Source organism: Parasteatoda tepidariorum, chromosome 10 (assembly GCF_982258835.1).
Source record: "Parasteatoda tepidariorum strain Cologne lab strain chromosome 10, Ptep-v5.0, whole genome shotgun sequence".
Taxonomy (NCBI): domain Eukaryota; kingdom Metazoa; phylum Arthropoda; class Arachnida; order Araneae; family Theridiidae; genus Parasteatoda; species Parasteatoda tepidariorum.
In genome coordinates, this window is record NC_141764.1 from 34,637,321 (window position 1) to 34,649,206 (window position 11,886).

At 27.8% G+C, this 11,886-nt stretch overlaps 1 long non-coding RNA gene across 1 annotated transcript; it reads left to right on the forward strand.

Moving 5' to 3' along the window:
* The first annotated feature begins 233 nt into the window (after window positions 1-233).
* On the forward strand, window positions 234-4,530 carry LOC107450443 (uncharacterized). The gene is made up of 2 exons (XR_001584921.4): window positions 234-352; window positions 4,239-4,530. It is a non-coding gene; the product is annotated as an uncharacterized LOC107450443 (long non-coding RNA).
* Window positions 4,531-11,886: the final 7,356 nt, after the last annotated feature.

The following is an 11,886-nucleotide window of genomic DNA, read 5'->3' on the forward strand; positions in this document are numbered from 1 at the left end:
AATGATACGAAACTCAATGGAACTCTAATTAAGGTTTTCAAACAACATCAAGTAATAACCTGTTTTATCTATTGCATCGAACTTCAGTTAGAGAAATATTTCATTAATTTTTTATATTTTTCTGATTTTCTACATTTTTAATACCGTGATTCACGTCAAAATGAGTTTGTTTTTTTGCTAAGTTTCATTAAAATATATCAGTCAGCATATTTTCTGCAAAATTTGAGATGTAATGATTGCTGAGATCAAATTATGCTGTTTTCGAAGGTCAAACCATGCCGAAGTATAAAAGATTACCGTAGTATAATATTCCTTCATTTACTTTAGAACGAAATACAAACCAACAACTAAGGTAAGATAAAACCTAAATTTATGTTAATAAGAAACGGGGAGTTGAGAATTTTTTTTTAAAGAAATTCTTTTAATTGGTACAGTTTCCTTAAACGTTAACTTAGAAAATATTCCTTCAAAAATAATTTTTTTTATTCGAATTTATAGTACGATAGCTGTTTTATAGCTGATTTTGAAGTTAAATTAATTTGATAATGTTTAAGATCTTGTTCTTTAAATTATTTCAATTTCTTCGCATATGTGACTTTTTTGAAACTTCATATTACATGAAATTTTATAGCAATTGGCATAGAATATTAACATTGACATTGAATATTAATATTTTCATTTGGTTGGCATAGAAAGGTTGATTAATAAATTTTTTTCCAACTTAAAAGAAACATTAGCTTGTCAAGCCTTTTTCCTTAAACATTGAATAAAAGCAGAAATATCTTTGAAAAAATCTCATATTTTATCTTTTATTGCGAACCTTGCTTTTGCCTTTTTTCATTTTAGCTTTGTTCAGGCTGTCAAATGCTGCATTTTGTTTGTGTGGCAAACTTAATGATCAGGCCAACATTTACTTTTAAAGCGTTAAAGACAGTTGCGCAAATAAACCTTGTTTCAGAAATGGTCATAAAATCTAAAATACACCTTGAGATGGTGAATTTATCCTCTGTTTGAACGTTTTCTATTCCTCCTTGATTTCAGAAGGTTTTTTTAGAATTGTTTTGTAAAGGTCGAGTCAAACTTGGAAAAAATAAAAGTGTTATTTAAGCAAGTTTAATACGAAACGAACCACATAGCGCGTAAACTATCATAGTTAAATTTAAAATTGTTTCAAGCTTACATGGTTTATTTGCTAGTCCTTTATAAGCCTTGTTGGGCTTTGTGATTAAGGTTGTTGCTGACGTTAAAATTAACCTTACACTGCAGTCTAGAATGCATCATTATGCTTGACCAGTGTGGATAATATTTCTCATAGAAAGCGCTGTGTGCAGTGTCATATTAATTACATAAATCATATTCTATTCAACCATTGTACAGTAAAATTTTTTTGTTTCAAATGTATTTTATGTCATAGAGCGTGTTTGTAATATCGTACGCAACTCACTCAAAGTATGATTCATTCATGTAATATGGATTAACATTTTGTTTACGATGTACTATTTGTACCATTGCATGTGGTCCACATATTGCACCAGCCGTAAGCAAAAGATTAAAGGTAAACCTATTCATAAAAGAAACGAATGATAATACCCCAAGATAATAGTATTTCACAACCTGTTTATCGTAGGTATGTAGTATCTGTACAGAGTTTGTCCCGCCGAGAATTGAAGACCGGGATACGAAATTCTATTGAAAAGCGAAGTTAGATAAAAATTAAATAAAGTTACTAATAAAAAGTTTGAAAAGAAAACTAAGCGTACTTCAGGTTTAAACGGTGTTGAAACTCTTTAATTTCTGTCGAAAAATTTAAAAAATGTTACGAATCTTATGCTAATAGTAGAAAACTCGTGCAGTTAATATGAAATGTATCCATGAAATTTGCTAATTAGGAATCCAGCCTGGAAATTTTAATCTTAATAATAATTGTAACTTTTTAGTTTGCTAAATAAAGTTTTTTGAGATTAAAATAATTAGTATTTAATTATTTATCCACCTTAAAAAGATAATGTTATGGATATAAATGGTTAAACAAGTTAAAATCATTTCTTACTGTTTTCGCTGTATTGTTATTTGATAGATGAATATGATGATACTTTTAATTAACGAAAAAAAATTCTAAAATCTTGAACTGACATCAGTTTTTACTTAATAAAATTATAATGGTATTTGTATTTAAGCTGTAAATCATCGTTTGTTTATCTCCAATTTACTTCTACTTTTGATTACAGAGTTAGGTTTTGAAGCTATCATTCAACTACTTGTAACTGTTATACCATTGGTGTTAAACTTATTCTGTCATTTCAGCTTTTTTTATTAAAAAAGTGACAACCGTAGCAATTTTATTCATAGTAACTTTCTTATTCAAAATTAAAGACTTAAAACAAAAAGAGATGTTCCTATGTTTTATTATAAAGTAATTAAATAATATTACCTTGTTATGCAACACTTTATAGTAAACACATTGAATTACTTTTCTCAATTATTAAATAAATTATATTTAGTTTTTGATAAGTGATATGCTTTTTTTTCTAATATATGTTGTGTAAAACTGTGTGCAATCATCGTATGAAATTGAAGTAGTTATTTAAATATTTTAAGAAACATTATAAATTAACCTTTCATACTATTGGTAAATTACCACAATTGGTAAAGTTATGAGTTTTTATAGTCACCGATAATAAGTTAAGAATTTAAAATTTAAATTTATCAATGAAGTTGCAATGGTACTAAGCGAAATGATTAAATTTTGTATAACTAAAATTTGGAATCAAATCTATCTTAATAGCGAAAATCATAATATTTTAATTAAATGTATTTAAATTGATATTTATAAATATTTACACCATCAAGAACCAAAAATAAATGCAAAGCAATTAAGGATATTGATGAGCAGAGTCTAAAAAAGTAGAATATTATAAATTTTTTTAAGTAAACAAACAAATGATGCATGAGTTTAATAACACATGAAAACCTAAAACTAAAAAAATATACTAAAAATAAACTATTTCAAATTTAAAATCTGAAAACCTTTGAACTTCAAAAAATTGAGCAAAAATACTGTGCACATAATATTTTAGAGTAGCATTAAATTGTTTTTGCATTTTTCTATTTAGTAACATAGTCAGAAAATATTTTCTGAAACCAAGTATGGAAATAATTAAATCACATTTTACCTTTCAAAGAAATAAGTTACATTAAATAGCATATTTCGTTTTTGTACAGAAAGAAATGAAAATTCAAAATAAAAAACTGATGAGATAAAACTCTGAAAAAACGAATCCTTTTTTAAAACGCGGAACTATAAAATGGTTAAATTTATTATATACTTTAAATTTAATAGTAGCAATCTAAAGTATTAGAAAAATACTATTTTCGAATGTTTACCATTAAAAAATAATAGTTTCATATTATGTAATCTGTATCCTTTTAAAACTATATATTTGTGATGTGAAACTAATGTGAAATTTCTATATGGATACCCAAATATCAAAATAAGTTTTTTTTTCACTTAGCAAAAACTCTTTAATGTAAAATTTAAAAATGGTTTTTATGCGGTTTACGTGCAAACCTTCTAATCTTAAAAGAGATATGTGACAATCTGATCTATTCTACGCGCATTACCCTAATCCAAAACCTTGGAAAGCAACCTTCTGTATAAAAACCTTAAATCATGGTTTTCTTAGGGTTTTCAGGCGTGAAAAAAATCATTGAATAAAGCTAGTCTTAAGGTGAATATAATCTTAAATCTAGGTAATTATAAGGTTTATTTTCGCAACGTCTTGTATGCTCACCTAAAATCCACCTTGTCATGAAGTTTTAAAGGACAATGCAATTTGATCCTATCGCTAGTGTGACGTCAGCTATAACGTCATTATGAACCTAAGTGGGAATACTTTCAAAAGAACTTTAAAAATATTTTTAATCCCTTTCGGATGAAAGGTTTTAAGTTGCAATATTTTTGCTTTATTGAAAAAAGGTTTTTATTGCAAACATTTTCGTAACAATAACAGAATTGGATGGGGCTGAACGTCACGATACCAGAACAACAATTTTCAAATTGCAAAAAGTTTTACACTGTAAGTAGTTGTAGTATGTAAACTGACAACAATTGTTTTTATGAATGCTTTTCGCAGAATAAGAAAACTACAGGCTGTTCAGATTTTAAGTAATGACTAACTCTTAGAAATATTTTTAGAATCCTTGTAAAAATTTAACCAAATTTTATAATATTTTTACAGATGCAAGCCAGTCACATTCTCATAGCTTTAGCAGTCTTCTGCGTCTTGGCACCATCGTGCATAGCTGATTCAGATGCCTCTGTCGTACTGACCATGTCTGTGAAGAAAGATCTTTTCCAAACCTATTTCTCTGACGCGCAATCCATCTTGAAGGATTTTTCTGAAATCGTGAAGAAGTTACGAAATCTCAGAGCACGTACTGGATGAAAAGATAAAATAGACCTCAAGATTTAAGGGATTCAAACGTTTCAGATTTGTATCTGATTGTGTTTCAATAAAGACTTTTTCATCAGCCTCATTGTTTTTATTTCCTTGCTAATGATACGATTATTATAAATAAAGTTCTGAGAAAAAAGTATGGTCAAAACTACCAGAATATGGTAACATTTACCGCGTTTCTGGATCAGTTAACTCCAAAAAGCCCAGTAATTTTTACCAAAGGGCTTTAATTTTTACCAAAGCTAATGATTTTGGTAAAACTAACAATAAGATATCGTTATCTAATATTGTGGTAAATTAAATTCCTAGTGAATTTTAGCATCCAAATAGAGTCTCGGTGCTGCCATCTAGTGTGGCGGAAACTAGATGTCCAAATTGACTTGGCCAACGGTATCTCACCCCTTTGTGGTGGTCCTGAAAGAGTGGATACCACTTCTGGAGAACGCACTAGGTCTGCTAGGTCATCGGCAAGACTGATTGTGCAGCTCATTGGAGGTAAATAAAAAAAAAAAAATATTGTGGTAATTGTGCTAAAAATTCGTAGTTTTATTGCGATATCTTTGGGCATGGAATAAAACTCGTTTATGCTTTTCAATTTATTTTTCAGTTTAGTATTTTTTAATAAATGTGTAGTAATAAGAATTATGTTTTTGGAAACCAGAATTTCCAGAAAACTATAAGCATGCGAACGGAAAAATTATTTGATGTACGGCTTAACTAACGTATGTTTTGGTTCTATTAATCTGAATTATGTTTTTTTTTAATCAAAAATGTGATTATACTACAGTACTGTGATTTTACTGAAGTGATTTTTCTTCATGTGTCAAAAAAGAAACTAACTATGGAAAGAGATTTAAAAGCAGTAATAAATACTAATTGATTATAAATAACTTTCTGTTGACTATCGAATCAAATGGATGGACTGCTGTCTGTTATTTTACCCATTTTCGGAACGAAAATTCTAAATGTGTTGTTTTAAAGACATTTTCTGAATTCCGGTTCAATGTTTCTCAAGGTTCTGTAGATTAGCCCAATGGGGTACGTGCGACTTTCATACGTTTAAAAATACACAAATATTCTAAAAAATACTCTTTTTTTGTCATAGTTTAAAATCAAAATCCTTTTCTTTATTTTTTTGTTTATTCTTTTCATTATTTTTATGGGGAAACTGCATGTTTACTCATTATATAATGCACAAAATTTTAGAAACGAATATTATTCAGAAGATGCAATATTATAGAAAACAGCTATGTCTATTTTACAACAAAACTGTTTGACTCGAAGTAATATTTTCTAATTATGTCTTGATAAATTATTTTTCCTTCACTTCTTAAAGGCGTGTAATTCAAGTTATTACGCTAGTTTTTTTTTTAATTCTTGCTTAAATTTAAAAGCACTTATAGTTTTACAATATGATTGTTGAATGTTTTGATTTAATCAAATGATTTTAATCTTAAAGTTTTCACTAAAGAATAACGGAATTTTATTTAAAATTTAGGTAGAATAATTTATATAAAACTTGTCTAAAATAAATAAACGCTTAATGGTTAAACATTAAAGGCAAACAAGGAAGTTCAAAGCAAAAAATGCAATTTTTAGTCGATCATTTTCAAATTTTAGCAGAATATTGGTAGCATTGGTAGAAAACTTTTTTCAAAGTTTTAGAAAAAAAATAATGATTAGTTTTATAGTTAAAGCTAAAAGTATAGTTTTTAATTGTTGGTAATTGAAAATTTCCTTGCGAATAAATTTTAATTTTTTTAAATAAATTTTTCCCAAATACTTTTTTTTACAGACATTTAAATAAATTTAAGTAGTTATGGTAACTGTTTAAAAATATAACGTAACTAGGCCTTAAATTTTTATTTTGTCGCCAAAATTTTTTTAAAAAAACACGCTTTAAATAGGATTGTTCATTTATTAAAAAATTAAATTAAGATAGTTTATGATTTTTTATTTTATAGCCAGTGTTGAACTGTCATCCCAATTTTGGGTGCGCGACTACAAATATTCAACTCCGTAGCCTTGTAATTTTGAACCCAATCGAGAAGACAAAGGTACTCCTGGATCAAGTATTGGGAGAAATTTGCCTTGACTTTTTGATGGAACTAACACGCATTTGCGTTAGATGGAGAGGAAAAATATAGTTAATCAAATGCATTTAGAATTAAGCAAGACACATCAAAGAGTATTCATATATTTTTTAATCACAATAAAACGAAAACTGATGCGCAAGGAATTTTAAGAAGTAATGAGAACATTGAAAAGCGACTTTGTCAGCGAGAACTACATATTGATGTATGGACCTTAACAGACTCATAATCTTATAACTGCTTAAGAAAAGCCCCGATTTAAACACGGTTTATTACCTATTACTTAGTAAAGTGTAAATTTGTTTAATATCTCAAACACAAAATAAAGGATTTTTGAAGGATTTTTTTTTCATTTTGAACGTCCAGTGTCCCCTTAAACATACGACATGATTTTCTGTTGTGATTAATTTTTAAAAAAAATTTCGTCATAATAATTTATAACTATTACGTACTAGCTGAAGTTATTTGAAGGGGGTGAAAACGAAAAATAAATCATCAAAAAATTAGTACAGAGCAACACTACAAAATGATGTCCAATAATGAAAGACATGTATCAGTAATGAAATGAAAGACATGTACAGAAATAGAGATAAAATAATTTAAATTTCTCTTTCTTTGCTGCCCATTTTATTTTATTATTTTTTGCCCATTTTAGTGGCTAAACGTTATTAGATTAAGCCCAAAACGTTTTTAGTTGTTTACGTCATCAAAATAAAGATGAACTATATTTAGTATAATTCGGCTTGATGCTCTTGCTTAGGACCAACTCACGATAATAAAAAATTACTACTATCAAGCGATTTTCTTCTGTTCTTCCATTTCAAAGTGGTGGTAAAAATCCTCTTTCCACAGTATCTATATTGAAACGCATAGTATTGGTGCAGTTTTAATGGGTACCATAAGGGCTTATATGGGTGATTCTTACGAAACATGACAATTCGGACCAAAAAATTTCTTCAAATTTAAAGACTTCAAAATATTCTAGAATTTTTTTTCAGTACTTCTTTAGCTACACTTATGAATATCTTATAGACTACAGTGTAGTTTATTGATATTTGCTCGAGAAAAAAAAAAATAGAAATTCGCCAAATCTTGAATGCCAGGAAAATGACATATTAGCTTAGAAGTTTAAAAAACAGTCATTTTAAGTTAATAATAAGTAACTCAACTTAAGCCTTTATGTTAGATGGACCATAAATTGCTTAAATTAATTCTTTTTATCCACTGTGGACAGAAACAAAAAACTTTTTGTTGCTGATATGTACAGAATAAAATTGTGTATAATAATCAATCATTAAATAAATAAATAACTTTGATTACATCCAAGCATATTACAATCATACATAAACTTGGTATTAGGTTAATATTTGCTTTCCCTCTTTACAGTATTAGCAGTTAAAAAGAATTTCTGGTAACACTTCATTGTCCTGGTATTCATAAGCCAAGAAAATGACAGTCAGAATAATGACAAATTCGCCATTTTATAGCATATAACTTTACTTTAATTTAATATTTTCGCCGAAGACGTTTATATTCTGCAGAAAACTACAGTATTTCTTAAAATAACTCAGATAAATCTATGTAGTTTTTGTTATTAATGATTTCAAGAAGCCAGGAAAATGACAGCATAGAAACCTGCTCACCTTGAAAAAATTTTTTAAATAGATTTTTAGCCAGAAAATTGGTTCTTTATTCATGCAACCAGACATGTTCAGATAGAAGGGTATCTAATCAATCTATTAACATAAGGTACTGATTCCTGGTGTTATCTATTTTGGTTATAAATTACTAAATAAAAGTAGCCAGGAAAATGACAGATTTTCATGGGACAAACAAATTATTGACAGAAAAAATCATTTTAAACGAAGTTTTAGTAAACAATACCCTCTGCTTATATTCTACAAATGCTTACATAGTATAAGATAAAAAAAATTAGATTTTGAAAAATGTATGGGAAGTTTTGAAGCTAGTTATTATAGGAAATATTGTTTGGGACATGCCAGGAAAATGACATATTCATATTCAATTAAATTTTTTAAGTATACAAAACAGTCAATGCTAGTGTAAAGTCATTTTAAAATGCTAACAGCAATGCTATTTATAATTTTTTTTTAAAGAAAGTTCTTTTAGTATTATAGTATTAGATCTTGGAGCAAGGGGCAGTGAATTGCCATGTTTCGTGAGAATCACCCATATAATACTTTGTTCCTATATTAGTATATTTGGTGCCTATTAAAACTGGACCTATTACCATATAGGCTGTAGTACATATTACCAAAACTAGTAAAGCATTATTAACGTAAATGATAGTATGAGTTTTTTTTTTTTGCATTTATCCTGAACGAATTCGTACCATATCTCAATTATTATTATTATTATTATTATTATATTAATTTTGTGTTTTAGTTCATAGATTATTTTTATTCCAATTAGTACTTATTATATAAATTCATCGTTATTACGAAAATTATTGGCATCAAAAAATAATAAAGGGATTTTTTTACTTTTCTCTTGAACGAAACAGTACCAATTTTTAATGAATTTTCTGGAATATAGCTCATTTTTTGCTTCGTTTCAATTAGTACTTCTTACAAACATTTCTTAAGCATCATTGATATCAATTAGAGTATAATATTTTTTAAGCTTCCTTCTAAACTAACTAGAACCATTTCTGGATTAGTTTTGCTTTTCAGCTCATGACTAATTTGTTTGTTTCAAATAGTATCTGTTTCTAAAATTAATTAATTGTTATTGGCGTCAATAGTAGCATGGCGATTATGCTTCTTCTAAACGAAAAAGTATAAATTCATAATTAATTTCGCGTTATATTAAACAAATTATTTTTTTTATTTCAATAGTAGCCGTTACCAAAATTAATCAAGCATTTTTGACGTCAAAAATAGCATGGAGATTTTTTTCGTTTTTCTGAAACATATTAATACTGAATTTCTGAAACGAATTTTCATCATTTTTGTCTTTGAGCACAATTTACTTTATTTTATTTATTGCTGATATTAAATTATTTAGTTTTATTAAAACATGTTGTAAACGCAATAGCAGAATAAACACTTGGTTTCAGATAATTTTAGGAGTACTAATTCAGTGACGTAATCTATTAAAGTTCATTTAAGTTTATCTGACATGACTTCACTTCTTCTTGAGTTGCAAATACCCAATCAAATATTTAAGAACAAGCAATGAATTCTTTTGATTTTTAATGAAAGCTATAAGCTAGTTGACATCCTTGATGCTATGGTTTATAATATCGGATAAATTAGAATTATCTACAGTTTAATTTAAAACAATGGCTAGATGGCATTCAAGAATGGGCAAGGGATGAAAAGAATTCTTTTTTTCAAATGTCTCATTCGAAAGATGTAATTGAAATCTTAGAACAACGCGACTGAAATTACCCCTTCCACCAATTGTATGAATTTCAGGCTGCTAGCATAAATTGTTCTTGAGTTAAGAGCGAGATTGACAGACGAACTCTTTATTTTATTGTTAAGAATTTGATTAATTACATTTTTAATGAAAAAAGTATGCGTGAATTTCTGAAATTTAAATGTAAAAAGTTATAGTTTCAGCATTCTAAAAAAACTAAACATTTATACTATAGTAAAAATTAGCATAAGCCTTCATAGTTGGGCCGGGATAGTCTGGTTGGTAGGGCACTCGGCCCATGTCCAGGAGTTCGTGAGTTCGATCCCAGACCGGCCGAAGAGTCCCCGTGTACTAAATGGTGAATGATGCATGTTAAATCTGTCTAGTCGCAAAGTCCTCCATGTTCGTATAATAAATCAATACCTCTTGGGTACTGATCCAGGAGTTTCTTCGTCTTCTGGGTTGGTTCAAAATTATATGGCTACGGAGTTGAACATTAGTTGTCCTAAACCCAAAATTGGGTCTGCTGTTCAACGACGGGTGTAAAAAAAATCTTATTAGTTATTAAAAATATTCAGCTATTGCTAATGATATATTAATTAGCTGTTCACAGATGTTTTGCAGATCCCTTTTTTGGATTAATTGATGCAACAAAAATTAATAAAAAACTTTTACCAGCATGAAAAGTACCGAACAATCATTAACCATCTTTTTCATGAAGTCCATTTTTTCCCTCTGAGTTATAGTGTTATGAAGATTTTAACGCATATTTCAGTTATTTAAAGTTGTGAAATGAAATTTTTTAATTTTTTTGTTTTTAGTTCATTTTATAATAAAATGTACTGAAAGTATTATTAGCGTAATATTCTATTTTTAATCAGGAAAATATTTAAGAAAAGTTTTTGAGGAATTTTTTAAAGAAAAAAAAACATGACGTGGTTATAATGATAAATTTATCTATCTGTTTCATCGTAACTAATGCAACGTAGACGATTTTTTAAGTGTATAAATGGAAAATACGATTATATTCTATGATTTGCAGAAAAGCAAAGGGATGTGAAAATGAGTAATGTTAGCGTAACTGTAATGTTCTAAAAATCAATTGTAATATTATAAAATTAATTGATTGATGTTTTCTATTTGATTTAAGCTTGTAAAATAAAATTGACTTATTCTAGTTCTATAAAAGAAAGTTTAAATGCACGTCATTCTTTGTAAATGAAGCTGGTTATATAAATGACAGCCAACATTAATTTAAGCAATATCCAATCATAAAGTTCTCCTGGAGCATATCTGAAATCTAACACTTTTTTTAAAATTTCATTTAGATGGAGAATAAGATTAAAGTGGGACAAAAAACTTAATTTTTTTATAACCGAACAAAAAGAAAACTTTACCTTAAATGTTTGTCGCTCACTCTTCAAAGAACTGAAGAACTCTTTATTTTTTTAAGGCAAAATAAGCTTCACTATCAAAGAAATAATGTTCACTGAGTTTGCTGTTGAAATGATGGGGACAGGAAAAAAATAAATCGGAGAATTTTATTCTTCAGAGTTTGTGTATTGCGTATTTAAAACATTTTGTTTATGATTTTTTTGCTTTAATCATACATTTTATAAAACGTTCTAAACTCTAAACTCATTTGAATGTGTAACTGAACATTGTATACATGGGTAACATTGAAATGTGTAACTTTGAAAAAAAAATAGTTATTCAATAATGTTATACTGAGAAAAAAATTGTGGCCCAAACTACTAGAAAATAGAAAAATTTATCGTGCTTTTGGTTCTATAAGAGAACACCAAAAAGATCGGTAAAGCACTACAGTAAATATACTGTAGTGCTTTGGTAATAATTTGGTAAAATTAACAATAAAATATGGTTTTATAATCTGTGAGAAAATTAAGTAAATGTGGCAAAATTGCTTAATTTTATCATGATATTTTAGAATG